Consider the following 26,624-nt stretch of genomic DNA (forward strand, 5'->3'; position numbering starts at 1 on the left):
AGTCACATCTATAAAGCACCCATGTAAAAAGCAGTCAATAAACAGAAGGAAAAAAGAGCAGTAGAGACGAAAAAAGGGAAATACAGTCAGGAAGGAGGGTAGGAGAAGAAGTAGTACTGGGGACTGAGTGGAGCCAATTATATTCCATGCACCTACGACTCCTCCACAATGAACCCCAGTATTAGGTTCAACTCTAAAGCACTAATGAAAACATAGAAGAAATGACACCTATAGATTCATTTGTTTCCTTTGAAGCAATCCGGAGGAGGTTTGTGTACCCTTGATTCATGAAAACCAGTTAACTGACTTCTGAAAACATCATGGCCTTCCAGAAGGTTCTAAGAGCTATTAGGATACAAAATACCCCCAAAAGTGTCAATCCACCTGGAAGGGGGACAGCAGGCTCAGTCTTGATGGGTATGGTACAGAGGAAAAGCAAACCCTATTTGCAGATCATCTAACTGGGTCTGTGCTTTCGCAGCATGATTTTTACTTTATGTCTTTATTTTTTAAAATTCTGTGTCCTGTTCCTAACGACGGCATCATCTCTGAGGTTCAGGACTCCCAGCTTTTGGGTATCATCCTTCTTTTCCCCTCTTGAAGCACCTCCTCTATTTGCCTCTCTGCTTTCCTTTTGCAAAAGATCAGCACACCCTTCGACGTTTAGCTATTTTTGTTCTCCATCTCCTTGGGCAAATAGCAAGAGATGAACCAGGTGAGCAAGAAGCAGATTTTCAAGGCCAAGAAAGAAGAGCAAAGAGCACACCGGCCTCCGGAGAACTGATGAAACATTTATAAAGGGGAATATGTTTTTCTTAGCTTTTGTAGATTTAAAAAAGAAAAAAAAAAACCAGGCAGTTTCTAATGTGCTCCCTTGAAAAGGAATGCAGAAGGGGAAGGAAAAAACGGAATCTTGTAAACTGAGCCAAGAAATAAGCATCGTAAGGTCTTTTCAATCATAGCAGGCAGACCACTGGGCTCACGGGAGAACTGACGAACCTTTCTGGATAGAAGAGGGTGGAGGTAAAGTAAAAGCTCTTCCCACTCATGTTGCTTCTCCTTTAAGAAGTTCAGATGGAACCTCTCATGAAATCCTTCCTTATTTTTAATTCAGCTACACATCATCCATTACTGTCTCTTCTGTATCCTGATTCCCACGGTACAAATGTGTTCTGGGGGCACCTTTAGGAGAACATGATTCCACTGCACCATGACTAATGACCAGCTTGTATTTGGAGGGAGAGGAGATTCAGTCCTGGAAATTGGAACATCTACTCAATGAGGATGATCCAGAATTGTGTTACATGTTCCTTTTCCAAACAGATTCCCGGAATTATTTATAAAATCACTCATCCATAAACATGGATGCCCATCTTCCCGAAACTGAGACTTTGGATGCTCTTCTTGGTGTCAAAAAGAATTGCCAAGAACTTCTTTTGATTTTGATCTTAAACCCTCTATTTCCTAACATGATTTCTTTTTTAAATTTTTTTGTTGCATAAAGTTGGCACCATATAAAATTCACCAAGTAGACCATCTTCAAGTGTTACCAACATTTTCTAATATTATTTTTATTTTGGATGATTGCCCTCCTAACTAGAGTGAGACACAAACTCAATAGAATTTTGATTTTCATCTCCCTGATGTCTAGGTAAGGTCGGCATTTTTGTGTGTTTTTAAGTAGATTCGCAAAGTCGTTCAAGTATCACCACATTAGAACATTCCCGTCGTGGCCAAAAGAGACCCCCATCCATTGAACAATGATTCTCCATTTCCCTCTGCGTTAGGATCTGGCAGCCCCAAATTCACTTTGCTTCTATGCCTGTTCGTACTCTGGACATTTTATATAGATAAAGGCGAACGCCCTGGGGTCCATTGTGCCTGGCTTCTCTCACCAAGTATGATATCTTCAAGGTCCACCCATGTTGTAGTATGTGGCAGAATTTCATTCCTTTTAACGACTGGATAACTTTCCTTGTGGTGTGGATACACCACGTTTTGTTGATCCATGCATCAGTGGATGATCATTCGAGTTGTGGCCATCAAGGGGAATGCTACTGTCAACCTTTGTGCACAGGTTCTGGGCAAAACACACATTTACCATTCTGTTGAACAGCAACCCCTGCTTGAAGCTATCTCAGAATATTCTAGGACCTACATTTGAAGAGCCAACTTTTGCTTATAAATTAGTACAACCACTTTGGAAGCAGGATGGAGATCACTCGGTAAACTAGGAACGGAGCTACCACAGGACCCACTCTCTCACTCCTTGATATTTATCCTGTGTGCTCATCTTGCTCGGTTTTCTTAGATCACTGGTTGACTTTCAGGCAGCCGACGGTGTCCAAATCATTCATAAAACATGGGTAAAAATGATAGCATGAAGCCCTTAAAGAGCAACAGATACTGCAGAATATAAAGGAGGACGTGTTAGGACACAGATTGGCTGGGCACAATACCAGAGAACCTGAAAGACTACAGACTGTGTAATATAGCGGTTATTTTCTGTGTTCTTATTTTTAGGAAAACACTTCAGAGAAAAAATAGAGCTACCACCAATCAGCGAAAAACACCTCGTTAAGTGTTTGTCATCATTGATAAAAATGTTTGCTGCCTTTAACTAGCCTCATAAAATTCAGGCCAATCACCTGAAAACTGTGTAGAACAGCCGTTCACGAGAAAATGAACTATAAAATAAAATTTCTATCAGTGCTCTGCTAGACAATAAAGCATCCACATTATCAGCATCAGAATACACATGAACTGGAAATGTATAGGAAAATAACGAAATCTCCCACAGCCATTTTAGAAATGGAGCAAGGAGGGAAAAAAGGGAATGACTACTGGGGAAATGTGGAATTTCAAATGCGGATGGCTTGTTAAAATTCGAAATGCACGGAAATCTTGTGTTTTAGAGTCAGACGTTGGCCAAAAAAGAGTTAGTCAAAAATATTACAACACTGACTTCAATTAACCACGCTGAACTCCATAAACAAAGATGGCGCTAGAGAAGCAGAAAAAAGATTCATCTGGACAAATGAAGTGGCTCACACAGGTGACATTAAAGAAACAAAAAGGTGAGAAGAAATACAAGATACCTAATAACCACCAGGACAATGAACCCAACCTTTCCAAGCAGATTCTTGAAGCCCTGCTATTTACATGCATCAAGGACTGGGAAGAGTAAGCCACGTCCTTTGGTATGCGATGGCATCACCAGAAACACAGCTTTGGAGTCCTCTGAAATTGCCTTATTCCTTTAGGAATAATTAAGACAGTGGGCAGGACAAAAAGCTCAGGATACACTTTGAGAGCATGACAGCGCTTAGTCCCCAAAGACGCTCTGGGTATCTTAAGTAAGTCGTCCATGGAGACTGGGATGCTGAGTAGCTGTAGGAAGGAGTTAGGGGAATAGTCACTATGCTCCCAAGTACACTGTGTGGAAAGCTCAAAGTTCTACCTTCATCCCTACCTCCCAGAGAAGCAGACTGAGACGCCAAAGAAGTCCAGCAAGGTGGTCAAGACCTCACCATGTCTTCCTACGAAGAATGGACCAGAAGGTATCAGAAGACGGTCAAGGCATCTCTGACAATTACAGGAAGACTGTGATGATTAAAGCTTAAAAAAATAAATAAATGAGGCTAGGAAATCTCCCAGGTGACCAGGAACGTCTTGCCTGACTTTGCTTGTTAGGGCACAGTGAGCCCTTAGCTTGCAAGCCTTCCTGTTTCTGCCCATCAGGATGTCAAGACCTGTCAAGAGTGAGGATAAAAACGCCATCTGAATCTTGACTTTTCACTAACAGAGCAGGTAGGAGCCTCTTCTGAACGGCTGCTTCTGTCACTCTGAGACTCGGCTGGGGGCTGATGCCAGGGTGACGTGCCTTCCCCAGGTGATGTGAACAAAAACCGTATGTGTTATTCTTCCCGTGATGCAGCTTCTGTCAGGAACTTCCAGTCTTGAAAGCACTGAAGCTGTTTAGAACCACTTTTCAGGAGCTGGGGCTCTTTAACTAGCAAACTCTATCCACAAGTTCTCAATACTGAAAAAAGAAAGCTGGTAACAAAGAGTTGGGATCTTTCCCTGGGAAATACTGAAGTCTGCTTTCCCCTCTTCTATCAGGTGGTGTTCTCTAAGGTTGTGGATGATCCATTTAATAGGTCCACAGCTGAAGACCCTCTAGCCCAGTGGACAGGCATCTGGCTTCTAGTATGAGACCACCTGCAGGTGAACTTCACCTTGAAATACCTGTCTTCTTCTGTATGCTCAGAGCTCAATGAAGATTTTTGCACGTTGGATCCAAAATGTGTAAACGAAATAAGAAAACAAGAACACAGGGTGGGAAGGGATGAGTAACTCAGATTTCTACTCTTGCTTTTACAACAATTCCTTTGCGAACAATCAGGGTCAACGATTCTTGAAATATTCTCTTAGTTAAGAGCGCTAGATTTATACCTACGCTTCCTAAGCACCTGCTGATTGCTCCCCGGTGATCCCTGAGTTCAAGAAAATTGGAACAAGGAAGAAGAATATTGTCAGATCATTAAAAAAAAATCTGCAATGCAATTTCTAAGGATGTTTTCACGAGAATCCTGCTAATTTTTTTCTATGCAAACCTCATTTCCCAAAAAAATCAGACACTCTTTCAAAAACATCTTTTTCATCTGGTTTGACAAAATACGTGTCTACTACAGGACCGAGTGTGGCACCTGGTTCTGTTTCTTGGGTCCCTTTAAATATGGTGCCTTTTCCAGCCACCACCCTTCAGAAGAAACCAGTTCTGCAGTTCTGCATAAGGTCTCATGCTTCTAAGTTTTCAAGGTGCATTGTGACCTTCTATCCTCTGTGCCTCCTCACAATCTGATGGTCGTGTGTTTTCTTGACCGGAGAGCACGTGGATGTTATGCATTACATCCTACATTATGCAGAAAACATGCAATCCCTTCCTGACTCCTGGCTTCCAACGAAAACAGTCAATTGATCCCCTTTTGTGTGTTTTGTCTCTTTATCAGAAAGTTATGTCTGGGGTTCTACCTTGTCACCCCATGTCTTAATCCTGGGCTACATGCATAATTTCATTTGGATGTTTTTTTCTCTGCTGTCTGTTTCTCTTTATTTATGGATAGTAGGAGCAAGCTACTTGGCCTAGGCACCCTGCTCATATAGAAGTTCAACATGCCAGGGCTGCACCTTCGATTCCCTGATCTCAATTTGGCTTTGAACATGATGAGCGTGTTCTTTCGAGCCCCATCTGCAAATCCAACGGAGAGTCATTTCCTTCCGTCCCTAACTAAAATAATAATCGCGGAATAAGAGCCACTAAGGAGGAAGGACGAATTTATTTTAGGATAAATAACAAAGTAGGAACTGTGGATCTAGTGCTTACTCTATTACCAAACTCTAGACTTTGTTCTTACTTATGTAATGAAGTGTTGGAGGCACGTTTTCACAAAGGAAAAAAAAAAAAAAAACTAAGGTACAAAGAAATTAGGAAGCTTTTCTAGGGTTAGGCATGGAAGTCTTGGGATTCAAAAACCATCGACTTCATTTCATTTCTCTTAATTACCAAGCTATAAGACATTTTAAAGTTCTTTGAACAGAATAGAAGCTTCCCTAGGTATACAGTTATGGACAATATTTCTGCTTCAGCACCTGAGCCGACTGCTTTTGTCCAGAGCGTTTATGTTGAACCTGTTCTATTTCGAGATCTGCAGTTTCTAGGGTCAGGTAGAACAATAGTTGCTGAGTTTGGTGGACAAAGTCCAGTGATGTTTTTTTTTTTTTTTTTTCAGCTCTGATTACAAACGTGAAGGTCACTTTTTTTTTCCTACCTGATCAGCGGCCACCTGAAATGTTGGTATTCCTAAGATGTGGAGACCAGGCGTGCCTATTCTGAGCCCACTCCAGGGACTAAGCCACAAATGAGAACTACTCCCGAGATTTTGAGTATTAGGAGGTATTCTGTAGAAAACGAGCGTATTTTGATTTCCATTTCTTTTTCGATCCCACTTTTTTTCCTGGGTTGCAAATGTCTCCTAGGTGTATGTTACCATCTGGCCGCTCATTCTTATTTTTTCTGTGTTACCTTCTTAGATATCTAATGAGATGTTATTAGGTAGCCCAGCCAGGCCTAGGACTGGATCTACCCCCCGAGACCCCAACCCAGGACTGCCCCCCCCCAACAGACCCGATTACGTAATCCATTTACAAAACCACCACCTGTGGACATATTCAGATAGAAAGTCCTCAAGGCACTGGTTCTCCCCCTCTCAAGTCCCTACTTTTCGATTTACAATTTTCTGTTCAAAAACCACTTACGCCGTTATCCTGGGTGGTGCTTCTCGTATTGTGCCGTTTCCCCTGAATTAGCCAGTCAGGCAAGGAAGGGGGAATCGACAGATAAATTCAATAAATAGCATTGTGCTAAACTCCCTGCGTCTCTGCACAAGGAGGAGGCGAGCACAGAGGGGCCGGGCAAGGTACGTCTCACTCACACCGTGGAGGATGATCAATATTTCCCAAGTTAGAGGAGGGTAAACCAGGAGGAGGAGGAGAAAGGCGAAGAAGCCTCCCTAAGGTTGAGCTTGAAGGAGAATTTCTGCTTCCACGGAATCAGGAGGGGAAAGTGCAATTATGCACGGGGATATTCAACACAAGTCCCCGAAAGGTATACAATAATCCCCAGCTGGGGACCCTGGCCAGGGGAGGAGAACAGAAAGAAAGAAAGAAAACAAGGAGATGAAAGGCGAATGTTTGATGGCAGACAGAGCCAGGAACAGAGGACACTCCTTTCTATGGTTTTCAACAGGCTGTTGTATGGGACTCTTTGCTCAGCTCCGGAGAAGGCTCTTTGAACAGAGCCACCACGGTTCACAGAGGGCTTTAGCTTTAAAGTCACTCCCTTAATATTTAAAACATCAATCAACGGGCACTTTGGCTCCTTTTTAACCTGGCCCGATAGCCTGCCAACAATACGCCGTTACAATCTTTCTCTAACAGGAAAAGAGAAAAAATTCAAGGATGTGCATCATAGGCTTAAGAGACTTTGGGGTACCAAGGGGTCAGGAGATTGCAATGGGGGGCATTTTAAAAACTGAAGACCCCTGCTTTCTAAATAATTAACATTCAGTTGGTTAATCTTGACAATATCTTTAAAAGCTAACGGGTCAAGCAAAAATAATAGATGAGAGATAATAAAACCAATATTCAAAATAATAACAGATATTAAAATGATATAAACATATGGTCTTAACATGTTTATTTGTGCATATTCTGTATACTGATAGATTTTTTTAATATTAATTTTTTTAGGTGTAATTGGACACAAAATGTTTATTTATTTATTTTTATGTGGTGCTGAGGCTCCAACCCAAGACCTCGCATGTGCTAGGCAATTGCTCTACCACTGAACTACAACCCCAGCCCCTAGATTTTTATTTTTAACATCTAAAAGTTTATATAACAGGTATAAAACACAATACTTTTTTTTTTGGTACTTGAGATTGAATTCAGGACACTCAACCACTGAGCTACATCCCCAGCCCTATTTTGTATTTTACTTAGAGACAGGGTCTCACTGAATTGCTTAGGGTCTTGCCAAGTTGCTGAGGCTGCCTTTGAACTCACGATCCTCCTGCCTCAGCCTCCTGGGCCACTGGGATTACAGGCATGTGCCACCGTGCCCAGTTAAAACAGAATACTTCTGAAAACTGTTAATTTCATTTGTCAGAATTATTACTGGTTTCATGCTCACCTAATATTTAGCATATCTCAGATCACAATGAATTTTTTAATCGGAAAAATATGTGAAAGGATACATAATTATGGAATTCATTGCATATAGTCAACAACCACTCGAGTTTAGAAGAGGGTAGAAGTCTTTGAGGAAAGAATAGGAAAATGGCAGAGAATAAAAGTTTATGATGTTATTACGAAACACTTTCAAGTGACTGAGTTTTTCTCAATAGTATATCTCTGTGGTGTAGAAAAAATAAATTGTTGCATATATATGATAACGCCTAATAGACATGACCTAAGATCACATAAATGGTGCATTCCTCACGTAATATTGGGCTTTGTTCATATGGTGTACAAGACATGATTTAAAAAAATGCTGGTTTACCCAATTGTCCACATGGAGAGCTCACCCCACTGTAACGACGGTACACCACCATTGATATGCAAGCCATCAGCTGATAAATTCATAATTAATCACTTCCACCACCAAATACTATCCTGACTTCCATAAACAGGCAACACACATGATGTAGACACAGAAGGTTTAGGTAAGTCTTGTGTTCTTGCCTTCATCTCCCTAAGAAGTACATGCCAATCCAACCATGGAGTAAATAAGAAATGTACTTCAAGTTGCTTTTCTGGTCCGACATTTGGATTAATTCATCCATACTCCCCATATCCTCCCACCCCACACCACCTGTCCTGACATACATTATCAAGATGAATCACTAGGACTCTGAGAGGGTCCCATCTCTAGTTGGGGATTTCTAACCAAGGGAATTAATCAGCCATATCCCAGAGACCTGAGCTAACTGTGGCTAGCACTTATCGTTTTCACTAGGAATCTTTTTTCTTGGGAGAGGGATGTGTACTGGGGATTGAACTCAAGGGCACCCAACCACTGAGCCACCTCCCCAGCCCCGTTTTGTATTTTATTTAGAGACAGGGTCTCACGGAGTTGCTTAGGGCCTTGCTTTGGCTGAGGTTGGCATTGAACTCGGGATCCTCCTGCCTCAGCCTCCTGAGCACCTGGGGTTAAAGTGCTACCATGCCTGGCTATGTTTAAAAAAAAATTAATAAGGTTAATAGACATTACAATCCTTCAGGTCTCTTTTGTACTTCAAAATGAGAGAGGATATATAATATAAACAGATGTATCGTTAATATAATTTATCATATCACTGACATGTGTAATCAACTTCAATACCCCATAGAAGAAAGGGGCAATTCTCTGAAGGACCTCATTTGATTCCCCATCTCCCCAACCCCTCGTAATTGATTTCCAAGGGGTGACATCAAAATCCTCAATATTTACGGCCACCTACACACTGATCCTTTGGTGCTCTTCCAAGAGATGAACTCAAACTGTTTCGTTTCCTGTCTGTCATTCCTACTCTGGTGAGCTCATCAGTACCCAGCACCCAGCGTGGACTCAAAGAGCCCTTTTATAGAGATGCTGAAATGCAGACCGTGGAATTGTCAAACTTTGGAAATCCATCCGGGAGCACTCCTCTTACTTCAAGAATATAGATGAACTCACCGGTGAGCTTGCCGCCCACACACCAGACACATCCCTGATGAAACTGAATGTAGCCAATTTGTGCAATCACTACCAGACTAACCATTAATTAGACAAAGCCCTCTGAGTGTTCCTTCTTTTAATGTGCAATTTATTTTCTCTCTCCTTTGAAGGGCACACCTTTGAAAACCTTGCTGGCATGGGGTGGGGGGGAGACACGTTGATGCTGAGAATTCGGTCTGGATTTATTTCTCGATGCAGTGTGGACACTGCACACATGCCAATGCCCGTCACAGGGGAATTAAGGAGTCCAGCTACCTTGTGGGTCAGTTGGAGAGACCTGTAAATCACAGGTTAAGTAACCACCTCATCTGCTCTACTACCAAGGCCACTTAGCACTGAAAAAGGGTTGAGGGGTAAAACATACCAAAGATTGTGGTTTTTTTGTATCCTACGCATTGTACTTTAGACAATCGTTGTTTGCATGCATGTGGGTGATAAAGAGAACTAGGCGGTGGCGGAACATGTCATCAAGGACAGCATTTTCCAAGAATTGTTCTTTTCTAACTTTCGTGCATTGATAGATACACAGACCACGTTAACAAGATGAACTGTATTCACACAAGAGAGCCACTCGCAGAGACTGACACTGTCACCCAACAGCCTGAATTTCCCAAATTCTGTTAGGTTCCATAATGAGAGTCCAATTCCTATGCCCAAGGAACTTAGCCATTTAGTGGCAGTAACTGAGATGTGACCTCTCTGGACTAAAAATGTGTCCCCTGTGTAATTTATCAGACTCTCATTCCAAGTCCCATGGAAATACTATATATTCAACAGTATCTTTCTAGGCTGAATCCTGATCCGTAATAAACACATAGGTTTGCTCACTCAAGACAAAGCATGAAGTTAAAAGAAAGGGTACTCTCTCCCTCCCTGGCCATAAAACAGACCTGGGTAACACTATTGTCATTTTACAGAACAGCGACACAGTAAAATATTGACGGTGCATTCAAATAGTTGTTCCATGATCCAGGTTTAGAAGCACATTTGCGCTTTATTTAATGCCTCACAAAGTCTCTGGAGCAGATAGGGGTACTTAACATATGTCAAGCAAACATCTCCAAGCCTAAGGCATGGACCCTTCTTTCTCTCCTGGTCCACACGTTTTCAGGATCAATTCCTGTGGGCTGATGTGCTTCATATCCCTGCAGTGGGCTAGTCTGCTCCATTAAGAGTGAGAAAAGTTGCCAGGCATGATGGTGCACGCCTGTAATCCCAGACTCAGGAGGCTGAGGCAGGAGGATTCCAGGTTTGAGCACAGCCTCAGCAACTGAGTGAGGCCCTCAGCAATTTACTAAGACCCTGTCTCAAAATAAAATCTACAAAAATAAAATATTTATGAAAAAAAAAACAGCAGCTGTATCTCAGGGATTCAATCCCCACCATCAAAAGTGGGAGGAAAAGGAATAAGAAAGGTAGGGAAAAGAGATAGATTAAAAAATAAACTTCCCCTGGGTGCAGTGTCACATGCCTGTCATCCCAGCTGCTCGGGAGGCTGAGGCAGGAGGATTGTGAGTTCAAAGCCAGCCTCAGCAATGGCGAGGCACTGAGCAACTCAGTGAGACCCTGTCTCTAAATAAAATATAAAACAGGGCTGGAGATACAGTTCCATGGTCCAGTGCCCAGAACCTGTGGTTCAATCCCCAGAACCCCCCCAAAAATGTAAACTTCCATCCAACCCTGCAATTGGATGCTGGATTGAGGGTCACATCCACACTAAGAATTTCCTCTGGATTTATTCCTCTCAATAGCTCAGCTTTTGCACAGGAATGGCAGCCAATCTGTCAAACACTGAGACACATGCCTACTTGGTCACTGTCACAGGGGAACTGAGAATTCCAGCTACCCTGTGTATCAATAGAGAAACCGGTTAATCACCAGGTGAGTGGACAACTGGTTTCCTCTCATCACCTACAAGCAGAAGAAACTAGCACAGGCTACTCAACCCTGCTGTTTCACACTTCTAAGGAAGTTCACGCGTCCTGACTGAGATAGGAATTGCTGTGCATACCTAGACATGGTATGTTCATGATGTCCTGCAACTATGAAGCAATATCCTATTAGAAATTGGGATGCAATTCAAATATCCGTTTCATTGCAAATGCATCTCTCCTGCTTTGATTTGTATACGTCATTTCAGGATTTCACAAGCCAGCTGTGAAATTGCTGATTGGTCTCCAGTGTGCATTTCTTTGTTAGCAAAGAAAACGGCTGTTTGAAATAGTCTCCTTCCTATGAAGAGAGGAGATCTGTATGCTTCTTTCCCAAGCAAACCCACATGGGTCCATTCAAAGAGAACCTACTTATTCCTTAGGTAAATGGCAGGACTGTCTCAGAAAACAGTTCTTTCGGTGTCTGTCGAGCTAAATTTCAACCCACTATGGTGGTGTTTCACTCACAAGCAGCCAAGGAAGGAGGTGAATGCTATCTTTTAGATGCAGGCAAAGTTCACTCATCAGAAGCTCTTCACTTTCTTGAACGGAAGATTCCCCTGGTGCCATCTTTGTTTCTTGGAGACAAGACACATCCATGCCGATACCGGTGTGTAATTCTTAACTGACTTCCCTTTCCAATTCTATGAAAACAAACTGGATGGTACCACTCTTTCTTCATAGTTGAAGAGCAGTAGACACAACTTTCCCAATTTAGTCTTTGGTTTTAATACTGGAAAACCTATACTCTAGATAGCCACAAGTCCTCTGCCAAGCCAATGAACTGCTTCTGAGAAGACCCCAAGAGTGTCCCTTTTCTAAAATAGCCAGGCTGTTCTTGTCCAACGAATCAGATGGCATAGGAGGTACTGCAAAGTCTTCAGTGACAGCACTCACTAAATGAGTCATTTAATTAATTTGATCCCGGAACACGAAGGGTTCTTGTCTGGGATGTATGGGATCCTCAATCACAGTTAATAGCTCTTATTCAAAAATCCTCCAAGGGAGCCAAATCTCCATCCTGGGAGGTATACTTGATTTTTTAGCAAGAGTCAGAAAACCATTAGAGCCAAATAACCAAAAAAAAAAAAAAGTGGGATTAAGAAGAAAAATTAGTAGTGAACACAATTGATTACTTATGTGTTTTGGAAGCTTAAGCCTGAAATTCATATCCAAAGCCGCATCCAAATCATACCTTGAAAAAGGGCTGTATCCGAGCAGCCACTAGAAGAAAAATAACTCTATACTGACTTAGCTCAGATGGTATATGGTGACTCTTGAATACATAAAAGAATGGTTGGGTATGTTCATCTTAAAATTTAAAAAAAAAAATCAGTCTCATGGCTAGTCACATTTTATGTTTAGGGAAAAAAAATCTATCCATGTACATCTTCAGTGAGTATTTATTCATCCCTTTGGTAATGCCATTAAAGCAACAGAAGAAAACCCATTTTTGTGGGGAGGGGGTACCAGGGATTGAACTCAGGGGCACTTGACCACTGAGCCACATCCCCAGCCCTATTTTGTATTTTATTTAGAGACAGGGTCTCACTGAGTTGCTTAGGGCCTCACCATTGCTGAGGCTGGCTTTGAACTCGTGATCCTCCTGCCTCAGCCTCCTGAACTGTGAGTATAACAGGCCCGTGTCACTGCATTGGGCAGAAACCACATTTTTTAATGAGTTTCTGCAAAATTATGCAGTTGACAACCTCCTCAGCAAAGTTTCTTTTTTTCTTTTAATGTAGGATATATTAATGGGGGAAATGCTGCTAATTCTTCTTCCATAGGACAAAAATTTTAGTTGGTCACATGACCGCAAGAATAAGGACTTTATCTTCTAGTCTGCAGCCCCAGGTGACCATGTGACTAAGCTCAGATATGGAGGATTAATCAGGGTGATGGTATGACCAATATTAGGGACTTGCCCCTAAGGGTATAACTGCACCTTATTTCTGCTTTACTGCTTGGAATCTGACTAGGATACCAAAAATCCATTTGCCATCATGGAGCAAAGGGTATGTGTGACTGAGCCTGCGTCCCTGATGATGGTACCCCACACCAGCTCTGGCCTGCCTGCTTCACTTCTTAACTGGAAACCTTTTATCTCATGGAAGTCTTCTGTCTTGGGCAGCCACGTCTAACCCCCACCTCATACAGTATCACAAGAAAGTGCTGTTCAAAGTCTTCTTGGGTGTGATGGGATGGTTATGAGGAGAAGCTTGGTAACCTTTGGTTTGGTGACTGCAGACCTATTTCCTATCACCGTGTACCTCACATCGGTGCATCTCAAAAATCCTCCTCGGGGCACAGAGAGACAAGGATACAGTTCTCATTATGCATGTAAGAGCAGGAAACAGAAGAATTTATAAGATAGACCCAAGGTTAACAAACCTTCGCTCCTTTCCCATCAGAACTTACACGGACTCTTCCCCTTACCTCAGCGTGAAGGATTTTTATTCTTTTTACATAACGTTGCAAAAACATCCAAGTGGGTTCTGCTGATGTTTCGCCCGTCAGCAAAGAGTGAATCTGAAAAAAAAAAAACAAACAAAAAAAATGCTTTTAGTTTTCTGAATCATATCATGCAGACGAAATTGAAAAGAAAGAGTTTTCTGGAAAAAAAAAAATTACAGATCCGTTTCAGGATATCCGGCAGAAAACAGAAGGATCATTTCGGATCTCATCTCTGAGATGATTTTTATATAGGGTGGGTTTTCCATCCACCGAAAGTGCCATTCGGAATGGTTTCAAAATACAGTTGGGATTTCACATGAAAAGTGAAAGGAGATGCACAAGGAATGAGAAAAAGAAAAACTCTTTTTGATTTTGTATTTGAACAGTTGGAGCAAAGCCTGGGTAATAAGCGGAGTCCATGTGATCTGTGTGGCAAGTTGTACAAGGTACTGGAGATGCAAGAGGAAAAACAAAATGAAGACAGCCACGTGTTTGGGGACTTAAATAAAATAATAAAATCACTTTCCACATGCATCCCACCCACGGACACTCGGGCAGATTTATTTGATCAGTTCTGACAATAATAAAATGGAGTACAAATAGAAGCTCCAGCCTCTCTGTGGGTACACAGTCCTGCCTGAAAATTAAACAACTGGCTTCTCTATGAGCCGGCAATAGTCCAATGACAGGAAAAACCAAGCTGGTCCTGTGTGCTCTTTTCTTTCAAACCGAAATCCTGCAGAAGAGGGTGTTAGAGGCCCAGTTTCTACCCCCAGATCACCAAGGTAGCAAGTCGCCTTCCAATAAAATAGGGAAAAGTTCTTGGGAGGGCTACCACCTCCTTGTCTGCAACAATTTTTCTTTTCCAAAGCTCATCACCAAGACGACCCCATAAATAATGCATCGTGTCATTTAAAAAAAATCGTCCCTATGAGTATCAGCCGACTTAATACCAGCGCGAGCAATAATACATCCATTTAATTAAGGCGAGGACATCTCATGGGGGATTTTTTTTAGATCTTTTTTCTCAACTCGGTAAGTATTAGATAAACTAATAATGTATTCCCTTAAAATGAACGGGCACCTTCTTTGATCTTACTTCCACAAAACAAATAGAGTAGAAACGCTCCAAAATGAATAATGATGTCAAGTCACTACAGAGCACCAAATATCACAAATGAGGATAGCGTGCCATAAACCATTTGGGAACGAAATTAAATATTATTTTTTTCCCCTTCTCTTGTAATGGGGTGTGTTCATTTTTTTTTCTGACAAGTGTAATTTGGTTTTAATTATTCATCAGATGGTGGCGAATATGTTGCCGGATATTTCATAAAGAAATAAAGCTGAGATCTATAAATGGGAAGTCCTATTTAACAGGCAATTTTGTATTAAATGCTTGCTTGGAGTGATGCAGAAGCAAGAAACTTCCAGTGGGGATCCACATGATTGAGCGTTCATGGGTCCTTCAGTGGACCGCCAACGCTGGTCCTTAATGTGGATGCACCGTTCCCCTTCTGTGGCTTGCCAAAGAATTCGCAGCAGTGAATTTTTATTGTTCTTCGAGCTCATTCTAACAATAACTTGGATTTGGAGAATGCCCTGGAATCCACATTTGCACAGTCATTATCTTAATTTAATCCAACAGTTCTCACCCAGGGGCCAGTCCGCATCCCTGGGGAGGCCAGCCATTTGCAGTCTCTGAAAATATTTTTTTTTGATTGTCACAGGAGGGAAAAGCTACCAGATAGAGGGCCATGGTCTCCCTTAAGCCTCCTTGAATGCTTCAACAAAGAATTCCCCGTCCAAAACGTCCTTGTGGTGAAGGTGAGGAATCCTAGTTTCATCTTACATTAGTAGAAAGTAAGTGAACTGCTATTCCCCATTTGTGGACAGGAAAATAAGGCCGATGCGCTCTCTCCGCTGTGCCATAGGCTGAAACCGTTGGGTAGCTTCTGGTTTCAATGTGTGGCTCGTGAGAGGATATAAAATTTCAATCACGGTAGAAATCGGGGGAAAGTTCGAAAATGAAAAAGCATAAGAATAACAGCAATAACTAATCAAAATGCCAGAAACAGAGGATGAAAATGTGTTAAAAGAAGGAATAGGAAGAAGGAGAAATCTTCAATGGGTGGGGAGGAGCAGGGAGTATCAGAATGTGAATCCTAGGACCAGGGCCACTCACTAGCTAAGGATTATGGGTCACACACATTTTTAACTCTGAGCCTCATTTCCCCAAGCTGTCATATGAGACTAATCAAGGAAGAATTCATGTGAAAAGTTCCATATAAATCACCACAAACAAAAAAAAATCAATGGCTGAAATTTGCATGATAACATTTGAAACCATGCTCACTGACCTCTCCTTTGCCCCTTAACAAGTGGTCAGTGGATTTCTGGTTCGCGATCACTGATAGACCAAACAGAAAACAAATAAGGTTATGTGCGAAAGCCCAAGTATAGTCAGACGCCATAATGAGGCTGAAAAAGAGGGAAACAGGTGCAGAAATGTAGAGAAAAGCAGAGTTTCTGGAATCAAAATCTAGAAATTTAAATAATCACTCAATAAACAGCTCACTAATACAATATGCCTTTGAGTGAATGATTAAGATTGTCTCCATCTACACCTCCTCTGTTGGGTAATAATGAGCTTGTAGTAAATAAATGAAGTAATAAATGGGATAGAACAAGTAACAGAGGTGCACAATAAATACCTGTGGTGATCTCTGCATGTGTTCTTTATCATGTCTCTGCTGTGAAGCAATAGCCCTGAATTGCTAGAAAACAGGGTGCACACTATTCAAAAGGTCTCCACTGTCATGAATCTCACATTTCAATGCAGGAGATGGGTGGATCGATACATAAATAATACAAATCATCAAAAATAAAAACATGAAAAAAGGTCAGAGACACCGGCAAAGACGTGAGATGTCAGGTCAAAGCTATCGGAGACGCAAAAGATTATAGAGTTTCCGGAAAAGATGTGAGAAACAGGCTACATGGATGGAATTACTGAACACGGGACTTGTGATCCGGGAAGTTGAGAGCCAGTTCTTATGGGCGGTGGGTTTGCACACAGGACCCAATAAAGTGCATCTGGAAGGAAGTCAATGATTAATAAAGTAGGAAAAGTCTCTTCCGTTGGTTCGCTCAGAAGTATTTCACTCCAAAATAAGACTTTGTCCAATACCTAGCTTAGCCTTCCTCCTCTACTCATTTACTGTGAAATGAACTTCTGAATGCTGATAGATAGAAAAAAAAATAAGAAGACAACCTCTGGACCTGTTAAGGGTTAGGCTTTATGGGCAATGGCCAAACAGACTCCATGTTGCCCTGAGACTCCATATCCTGGAAGAAATGCTTCTTCTTTGACTCAATTAGGGTCATTTGACCCACTCACCCTTCTGCTTATGATTTTTAGATCTTGTGATGTTTGTTTATGGGTTTGAATCATAGCAACAGCCGCTGCTGATGAATGTGGGTGGTTTGGGACTATAAAGGTGTGGTCTAACCCTGAGCGGAGTAAATGCTGTAGACTTGAAGTCTGCCCCTTGACCCCTCAGCTGGAAGATAAAGATGGTTCAATCTCCTGCTTGAAGATCGACTCAGTGACTTATTGCAATCTTGCCAAAACAGTAATATTCAATGAAGCTTCTTAAGAAAATATTGGAAAATAAAGATGTGTGTGTGTGTGTGTATCACTATGCAGAAATAACTAAAATTGTTGAACTCGTAAGATATATATATATATATATATATATATATATATATATATATTATATATAGGCTCAAGCTGATTACCATTAAGGAGGAGACCAGTAATAGGAAAGTTGTATTCTGCTTTGAGGAAATACTTTAATTAAGTAAAGATTAGTGAAGCTGAGCTCTTCAGCAGTGACTGTATCAAAGGATAAAGGAAATTCCAAAATGATGGTATAAATCATGTAGCATAATATTTGTTGTTTTGCTTTGTTTACTGAAACAATCTACATTAAAAAAAAATTCTGTTCTCCGCTCTCTAAATCCCGTGCCATCATCCCCCCCCCCCATCAAAAATAAAATTTTTTAAAGGACATAAGGCTATTTTCACTGGAAACAAAGTCACTGTTTATTCTAGTGGTGAGAAAAATAGAAGGGTAAAAAACGGGAAATACAATGGGTGTGGTGGTGCACACCTGTCATCCCAGCAGCCGTGGAGGCTGAGGCAGGAGGATTGCAAGTTCAAAGCCAGCCTCAGCAACTTGGCGAGGCCCTAAGCAACTTAGCAAGACCCTGTCTCTGTGTAAAATAGAAAAGAGCAGGGGATGTGGCTCAATGGCTAAGCACCCCTGGGTTCAATTCCTAGTATCAAAAATTAAAAAAGAAGAAGGAGGAGGAGGAGGAGGAGGAGGAAGAAGAAGAGATAAAGAAGGAAGGAAGGAGAAAAGAAAAGGAAACATGTCCCAAAATTTTGAAAAATGGACCAAAGTTTCATCAATTACACAGCCTTCAGCAGACTATGGGGTTAGGACATCATTTACCTTCATCCACTAAATTGGGAAAAAGACAGAAGTTTCTCAGTGTCTGAAATTACTTAAAATGGTGATTTACGTTGCTGAAAGTATCTATGCCACCACTAAACACGAGGGCTTCTTTGTTCTTTGTACACGGTATGTGCTATTCTTTCTGTGACTATAAGAGTCTCTGAATCCAATGGATGAAAACATCAGTTTTAACCGGCCTAAGAAGTCGGAGGACGTAAGAAAGCACACTGGGATGCAAAGCAGGAATCAACTCTCTTTCAAGTCTGGCTGTTCTCAAGTTTTTCGACAACAGCATGGATGACTTCCCAGGTTCTATGATGCTTTGCAGGCCAAAACACTAGGTCATCACCCATGATCATGAGCTTTATGAAATCTACAGTCTGACCCAGAAAAGGAGGTCAGATTTCATTGCAGAAGCCCAAGCAGTAAAATCAAAGTGAGGGTCTATGCACCGAACATTACAAGACTGTTCACATGAATAGAATACCGTCGGCGGAAAAGCGAGGAAAGCAGAAGGTTGGTTTTTAAATGGATGTGTACGTTCAGAGAATTGGGAGAAACATGCTTAGCAAACACCAAAAAAAAAAAAAAAAGTGTTATGAATAAATGAAGCAATAGGAAGATCACCAAAGAGACACCCAACTAACCACACAACAAAGGTGATTTTCAAACTTCAATGTTTTGCTGAAGCTCCATTTAGCAATGCAGTCTGGTGCATTTCCCACGGGATTTAGGACATTGTTCCAATCAATCAAAAACTTTATTGAGTGCAAGTTTTTTTTGGCCATTCGACTATATTGGAGGAAATGTAATTTCAACATTTACGTTAGAGACTACTGTTTTTTAATAACTACAGCTGCCTCGTTTAGTTGAGGTCTATCTATTACCTATGCTGTGGTTTAGATAGGAGGTGTCCCCAAAAGCTCATACATGAGACAATCTAAGGAGGTTCAGAGGCGAAATGATTGGGTTCTTAACCGAATCAGTGGATTAATCCACTGTTTGGTCGCTGTAAATGTAGACAGGTAGGGTGTGGACAGAGGAGGTGCACCCATGGGGACCTCTGAAACCATGAGCCCCACATAAACTTCCTTCTTAAAATCGTTCTTGTCAGGTCTTTTGGCCACAGCAATGACAAAGCTGATTCCAACAACCTAGTCTATGCCAAGCAATATTCTGATTCCTATAAATGTAAGCGTAGAATATGTATCAGTAGAAATCATCCCAGGCTGTACTGATGTGTATCTATGCCACGGATTTCAATTAATTTGAGCCAAAACAAAGTAAAGTAAAGCAAATCAAATTAATAAACCTGAGGTGGAAGAACTCACTTTTCTAACACTTTCTTTTATGATGTCAAATAAAGTGGTTGGAAAACAAATATATCAACTAGATCAGTGATGGAAATAGGAAGAGCCTACCTTTGTGAAATAGTTAATGCTTCACAATGTTGCTTCATCAAAACGACACTAGTAATTTTTTTAATAAAATCCATGCTGTTATAAAGTACAGAAAAATATGGAAGCTGCCTATTTAATATATTGTGATTTTTTTTTTAAAAAAGGTAGTATTAATCAACTTTTCTAAATAGGACAAGCTCAGAGGTAAAAGCACTTGCCCAATATTATGTAAGGCCTGGATTCCATCCTCAGCACCATAGAAAATTTTTTTTTAAAAAGTAAAATAAAAATAGAACAACGCTTTATATTTTTTGCCAATATGCCATGCAATAGAAAAATTGCATAATATTTTATAAATAGGGCCAACTAAGTAACAATACTTCATTTTTCCAGCTACCCAAGAAATAGCAATGAAGAAAAGATAATTTATACATTTCATTTTCTTATGCAAGTCCCCTCGATGACTTTGATTATGCAAAGACATCTTTCCAAATGGACTGTCAGTGACGCAGCAGCTTTGGAAAGCCCTATTTCCAAAGTCTGATCTCCAAAGCAAATGAGAACGTTCAAATCCAAAATAGATACACAAAAATCACAAGAACTGAGAAAAACAGCTCTAAGTAGATACTCATTTATTTGCTACCCTTTAACACTGCTATTATTATTTAATAATACTTTGGGAATATCATGTCAGTGGATTTTTATTAGCATTCCTGGAGCAAATATTTAATATCCTAGGTGGCCAGGCTCAACTTCCCAAATGTTAATTGATTCTATTGCAAATGGCTCGTGGCACATTCAAGGGGTCGTAGGAAATTAACACAGAGTTTTAAGGACAGAAAATGCATCTTAAAAACCCATGTGTGGTCAGGGGGTGCGGGGAGGTCAGTTTTCCAGAAGTTTCTTTTTCTACATTAAGAAGCAGGATGTTCTTACTTGGAATTTTGGAAATATTTAGATAGTGACACTGCAAACAGGTGACAATGCAATGGATACAATAAGCAGAATTTTTTCTTACTCTAAACCGAAGTGTAAAATTTGTAGGTGTCCTCACTAATCATCCCTTTAAAACAATCTTTCTCTTTCTTCCTTCACTGAGAACAGGAGTTAAAACCAGGGAGAGTGTCTATGGTAGATAACAAGGTATCATATTAACGATCAAATATTATGTTCTGCGTTCCCATGAACTTTTATTTTATCATTCGGGACCTGGCAAGGTTATGATCTGCATTATCATCCTCCTATTCTTTGGGGAATAACCATTAGAATGTTTCAGGTATGAGTAATGCAGTCCAAAGTCAAATCAACCCGCAAATAGTGTCACACCATGTGGATTCCTTCAGGAGCCATGTTCCAAAAAGGTTTGGTTACCTTTATTCTGCACCATTAGCCTAGAATGACCTTTAAATGTGAGCTTTAAACCATAATAACCTCAGAAATATATAATAATGATAAGAACAATAATTCATGGTGAAAATACCACCAGTGTCTTGTGGAAAGGGGAATTCTGACAGCGCCCCCCGGTGGACATCCCTGGTGTAGCACCCTGCCACGAGTTGGGGGAGGAATGGCTATGAACAGCCCTAGTTTCATGACAAAGTGGATAAATTGAGGGCCCACTGCAGGTGGCCCTGAGTTACTAAAAAGGGAGATCACCCTGATGTAATCAGGTGAGCTCTTAAAAGGGAATGGCCACCTGTCTCCAGGGGACAGATTTGAAATGTGAGTGTAATGTCTGCTGAGAAGAAATCTCTCTCCATGTTAAAAGGGTCCTCTGGAAAGGATCCCAGGTGGCCTCAATCTGAGGGCAGGCTCTAGGGGGCTTGAACACAGTTCCTGCTGACAGCTCAGCAGGCAAGGACAACACCAGCCCTGTCCCCAACCTGGGCAGCAGGTCACCACGGACGGACAAAGTCACCTCACGATGCTCTTCACTGTGAGACCCAGAAGAGGACCAGCACAGCTTGCAAGATCAAAAAACGCGTGTTATTTAAAGTCAGGGCATCTGTGGTAATGTTTTATGCAGCAACGGGACACTCATGCAGGCTTATTGTAATGTATGGACTATTTTCTAAGACTTTGGGATTTATTTGGATTTTAATCTGCCAAATGACTGGATACAGTAAAAGCTATGATTAATCCCATTTCGCAGATCAAGGAGTATAGGCTTATAGGGTAAGTGACTTAACAATATGGATGATGGCTGAAATGCTAACCAGATTTTGTTTAACTACGGAGCCCACATTTCTGAACAAGGTATTGTGCTCTACGATGCCATGATTCCGGAAATCTGGACCATCCTCTCATTTTGCTACTCATGAGCTATGTATGTAAGGGACAGCACCCATCTGGTGCCTCCCTGATCTTTTAATTGCAGGGACGGTCACATCTAACACTGTTTGCTGAAATCAAACCCTTATATTTTCAAGGGACCACAGGACGTGAACCTGGTTTTTACACAGCAGCAAAGCGAAAATTCTCAGCGCCGGTTACATAATACATTTTTTGATCACTTGAGACAACCTGTTCTCTCGGAGACCCCAAAGCCCATGTTGAAAAACAGTATTTTTTTGGGGGGTGGGGCAGAAAACACTGGAGAGGGATTAGGAAATACTAAGAGCTGGCTTATTTTAAAATCCATTCACTGCTTTAAATCCATTTCTGGCACACATCCCAGCGAAAGCAGGAATTGAAAATTATTCAAAATCCCTCTGCAGGGATCTCGAAGAGAATCTAAAAGTGGGGCTCTGTCAGAACAGTCATTATGTGAGGGATAAGAAAAGAACGTCCCTCAGTTCTTCCAAAGACAATGGCCTCAGCGAGGACACACCATGGTACCCAGGGCAGGAAACTAGAGCCACAATCTATTGGGACCAAAGTCTCCTGGCTCTGATTAATAAGCTTCAGGCTCTGCGAGTTCTGTTCAGCTGCTTTGTTTTTAGCTCAACGGATCTTTTTTTTACCCGCTTTTCCAAGACCCCCGTTTTCAACCGCCATTCAGTCTACACCGTGTCTCCACCGCTGTTTCTTACAAACCTTAATGGATGTGTGCACTGGATTCTGTAAGCTCCATGCTTTTCCCAAGCCCAACCTGCTGCTCTATGACCAAACACCCTCTGAGTCTCTTTTCTTTACCCATCTGCTGTCTATCATAAGCACTAACTAACCTGGAAAAAATATTTTAAAAAAACATATGCTTTCTATATGCAATTGGTGCTTTGGTATATCCACTGATCTCAGAGGTCCCCAAGTCGTTTCAACTTCTTGGACTCCACTGGACCCCCGAGGTGGAGTTCCCATGGGATACGGGAGCAGACACTCTCTCAGATGTATGCTTTCCCATAGTTCCTCCCTTTGCAAAACAGCTCATCAGTCCCATAACTAACTCTAGTGGCAGCAGCTCCCTGTATCTTGGTCTTTAAGGATCTCTGCTATTTTGTCAGGCAGTGTTTTTCAGAGAACACATCAGAGTCCTGCATTGAGCAGCAGATTCGGTCCCATTAAAGGACACTCTCTGTGCTGGGCACGGTGGTGCACGCTTGTAATCCCAGCAGCTCGGGAGGCTGAGGCAGGGGGATCTCAAGTTCAAAGCCAGCCGCAGCAACTTAGCGAGTTGCTAAGCAACTCAGTGAGACCCTGTCTCTAAAGAAAAGACAGAAATGGCTGAGGATGTGGTTCGGTGGTGGTTAAGTGCCCCCGGGTTCACTCCCCAGTACCAAACACACACACACCCTATATGCCCTTGAGGGTTCAAGGATATGCCTTCACCGTCTGCACCGGAGCTCTTCCCATTCATAACCTGATTTCCCATGGAAACCCACGCTCCTCCTGAAGTTTAGCTGAGTTTCCACACTACGAGCCAATACTGATGGAAATAGCTTATAAGATGCTGTTTTCTGTTCTCAAGGGGATACGCTTTTCCCTTGACAATCCCCTGAGTGGCTATTTTCAATGCTAACCTAAGAGGAGTACTAAGCTTACCCTCTAGACTTCCAGATATGATAAACGGCCCAGACCAAAAATATATTTGTTAAAGAAGTGGCCCATAGAAAACCTGCAGAATGGTGATGGATCGTGTTTACCCAATGGATACCAATGTTATTGGCCTTTAAAGACACCGAGGGGGTTGGTTAGGTTTGGATTTCCTTTCTTTTTTCTGCAAATGGCTTTTTCGGATCAGCGTCTGCATGCGTCCACCCAACGCCCTGGTATAGGGTGGCAGTCACCAGTGACTTGGCAGAAGCAAAAGCAATTCTTTTATTATAGGATGTGATGAGGTATAAAAAAGAGTCCATTTCAGAGTGAGAGCACAATATTCCATTTCTTTTTCTGGGCTATTGGTTGTCTGACTTGCTTGCAGCTACACAAACCAGCACAGTTTGGGTAAATCCATCAAAAAAGCTTGAATTCGACTCTGGAACCCAATGTGGGCTAGGTTCTTTTCCCCATCTTGAGTAGTTTATTTAAGCCCTTTACAAATAAAAGGGTCATGCATACAGTTCATGACTCAGCAATGACTGATTCAAGATCTTCTCAGGGCCGGGAAGTCGCACAGGTTCTCAGTTTGCTGAAGAAGCCACCCTCTGCTCTCAGGGACTTACAGCTTGGCTTGAGGAGACAGGCAGCCACAAGCCAGGTACTGACACACACCAGGCAGAAAGGAGGAAGCAGAGGAGGTAGAGGTTCCTCTAGAACAGCCGACCAAGAAAGGCCTCTGGACCGAAGAGGAAATGCAGTCGATCAACAAACACATGAAAAAATGTCCAACATCTCTAGCAAGTAGAGAAACGCAAATCAAAACCAAGGTTTCGTCTCACTCCAGTCAGAATGGCAATTATCAAGAATATAAGCAAAATAAATGTTGGTGAGGATGTGGGGGAAAAGGTACACTCATACATTGCTGGTGGGACTGCAAATTGGTGCAATGCCTCTGGAAAACAATATGGAGATTCCCGAGAAAACTTGGACTAGAACCACCATTGGACCCAGCTATCCCACTCCTCGGTTTATACCCAAAGGACTTAGACTTTAGCACACTACAGTGATGCAGCCGCATCAATGTTTATAGCAGCTCAGTTCACAATAGATAAACTGTGGAACCAGCTTAGATGCCCTTCAACAGATAAACAGATAAAGAAAATGTGATATGTGTATACACACACACACACACAATGGAATATCATTCAGCCTCGAAGAAGAATGAAATCATCGCATTTGCGAGTGGACGGAGATGGGAGAACATCATGCTAAGCTAAATAAGCTAATCCCCTCCCCAAAAAAACAAATATTGAGTGTTTTCTCTGATTTGTCAATAATAATTCACAATAAGCATGGGGTGAAGGAGGTAGGGAACAACAGAGGTACTTTGGATTAGGCAGAGGGGAGTGCAGGGAGGGGAGGAGGCATGGGGTCAGGAAGGATAGGAGAATGAACTGGACATTATTACCCTCTGGTGGGATTCTACATCACGTACAACCAGAAGAATGAGAAATTATGCTCCATTTATGTAGGTTGTGTCAGAATGCATCCTACAGTCATGTACAACTAATTAGAAGAAAGAAAGAGAGAGAGAGAGAGAGAGAGAGAGAGAGGGAGGGAGGGAGGGAGAGAGAGGGAGGTCTCAGTCAAGCACAGTGGTGTATGTACGTAATCCCAGCAGCTCGGGAGGCTGAGGCAGGAGGATCACGAGTCTGATGGAAGCCTCAGCCACTTAGCGAGGCCCTGAGCAACTCAGCAAGACACTGTTCTAAAAAATAAAAAGGCTGGGGATGTGGCTCAGGGGTTAAGTGCCACTGGGTTCCATACCCAGCACTTTAAAAGGAAAAAAAAAAAAGACTTTTCTGTTGGGGTGGCATCTGAGCAGAGACCCATGGCCGCTAAGGATACAAACCACACCTGTCTCTGGGGTAAAGAACATTCTTAGAAGGGAGAATAAGCGCTCAAGGGCTGAGGGACTCACAGGGAAGATTGCATTATAATCCATAAGAACATTCTTGGAAGGCTTTAACAAGGCACTGCTATCGCCGTATCTCCTAATCCCACACGTTCTGACCCCGTGTGGACTGGACCTGGGTTGTTTCTGTTGCACTTATGATGAGAGGACCCGGCAAAGCTTGGGATGACGGCCACAGACCCAGCCCAGGTACAGAGCGACTGGCCACATCTGCCCCACGGTTCCCTGTCAGAGCCGTGCGATCCGAGAATGCAGTCCTTAGCAATTTTCTTTTTAATTGAAAGAGATACCTAATTCGACAAGAAAGAAATCCCCGAAAGAAATCCCCAAATCTGGACCATGCCTCTGCGCCAGTAGAAAAGGAGCTATTTCCCCTGCAAAGTGAATTTCCTACCTATCGTTATCCATCACCGTCATCATCAGTCACCAAAAGCACCTGCTGGGCAGCATTCTTGTATGTCCACATTCGGCCGGATGACAGCGTAACCTTCTTAGAGAAGCACCGTAATCCCTCCTGACGCACCAGCCCAGCGCAGAGAGGTGGTTGCGCCCGAATGCAGAAACCAGCTCTTGGCTGACTTCATTAACATGCATTTGATGATTTCATAGGGACTTGGGTTTTTTCTTTGGAACAGTCAACACTCAATCAGGGATGCTGAAGACGGCATAGCTCAATGACCACCGCAGTCGGTCCATTAGCATCAATGTCGAAGGGACAGAGATGGCCAGGCAGACAGGCATCAGAGCAAGAAGAGACACTTGCCCCAGTGGACAGCAGAGCGTGATGGACAGGTGTCTGAACAGGGCAGTCACTTGGATTCCACGTTCTGTGCTTGAGTTCAAGCGACTTCCACTGGCCGTTGACGTCCATCCTGCAGGACTTGGGCTCCAGGTTAACATGCACGCTGCTTATTTGATTATCATTGAACATCCACCCCACCTCTATGTCCACATCCCAGCCACTCTTCAATGTCCACCCAACCTCGGCCAGCAAATGCAAGGTCCACCCCTTCCCTAGAGCTTTCCCTGGGTCTCCCAGAGACT

The 26,624-nt window shown here is 42.2% G+C and overlaps 1 protein-coding gene across 3 annotated transcripts in view; it reads right to left on the reverse strand.

Annotated features, from left to right (window-relative positions):
- Nucleotides 1–26,624, reverse strand: part of Cntn4 (contactin 4) — an 860,889-nt gene that overhangs the window by 702,937 nt on the left and 131,328 nt on the right. For all 3 annotated transcript variants that reach the window (XM_058573008.1, XM_058573005.1, XM_058573006.1), the window contains one exon: nucleotides 13,687–13,779. The gene's annotated coding sequence lies outside the window, so the exon portion shown is untranslated. The remainder of the gene's footprint in view (nucleotides 1–13,686; nucleotides 13,780–26,624) is intronic.

This window comes from Marmota monax, unplaced genomic scaffold, assembly GCF_021218885.2.
Source record: "Marmota monax isolate L192 unplaced genomic scaffold, Marmota_monax_Labrador192_F-V1.1 WCK01_AAM20220418_F8-fsc00028, whole genome shotgun sequence".
Lineage (NCBI taxonomy): Eukaryota > Metazoa > Chordata > Mammalia > Rodentia > Sciuridae > Marmota > Marmota monax.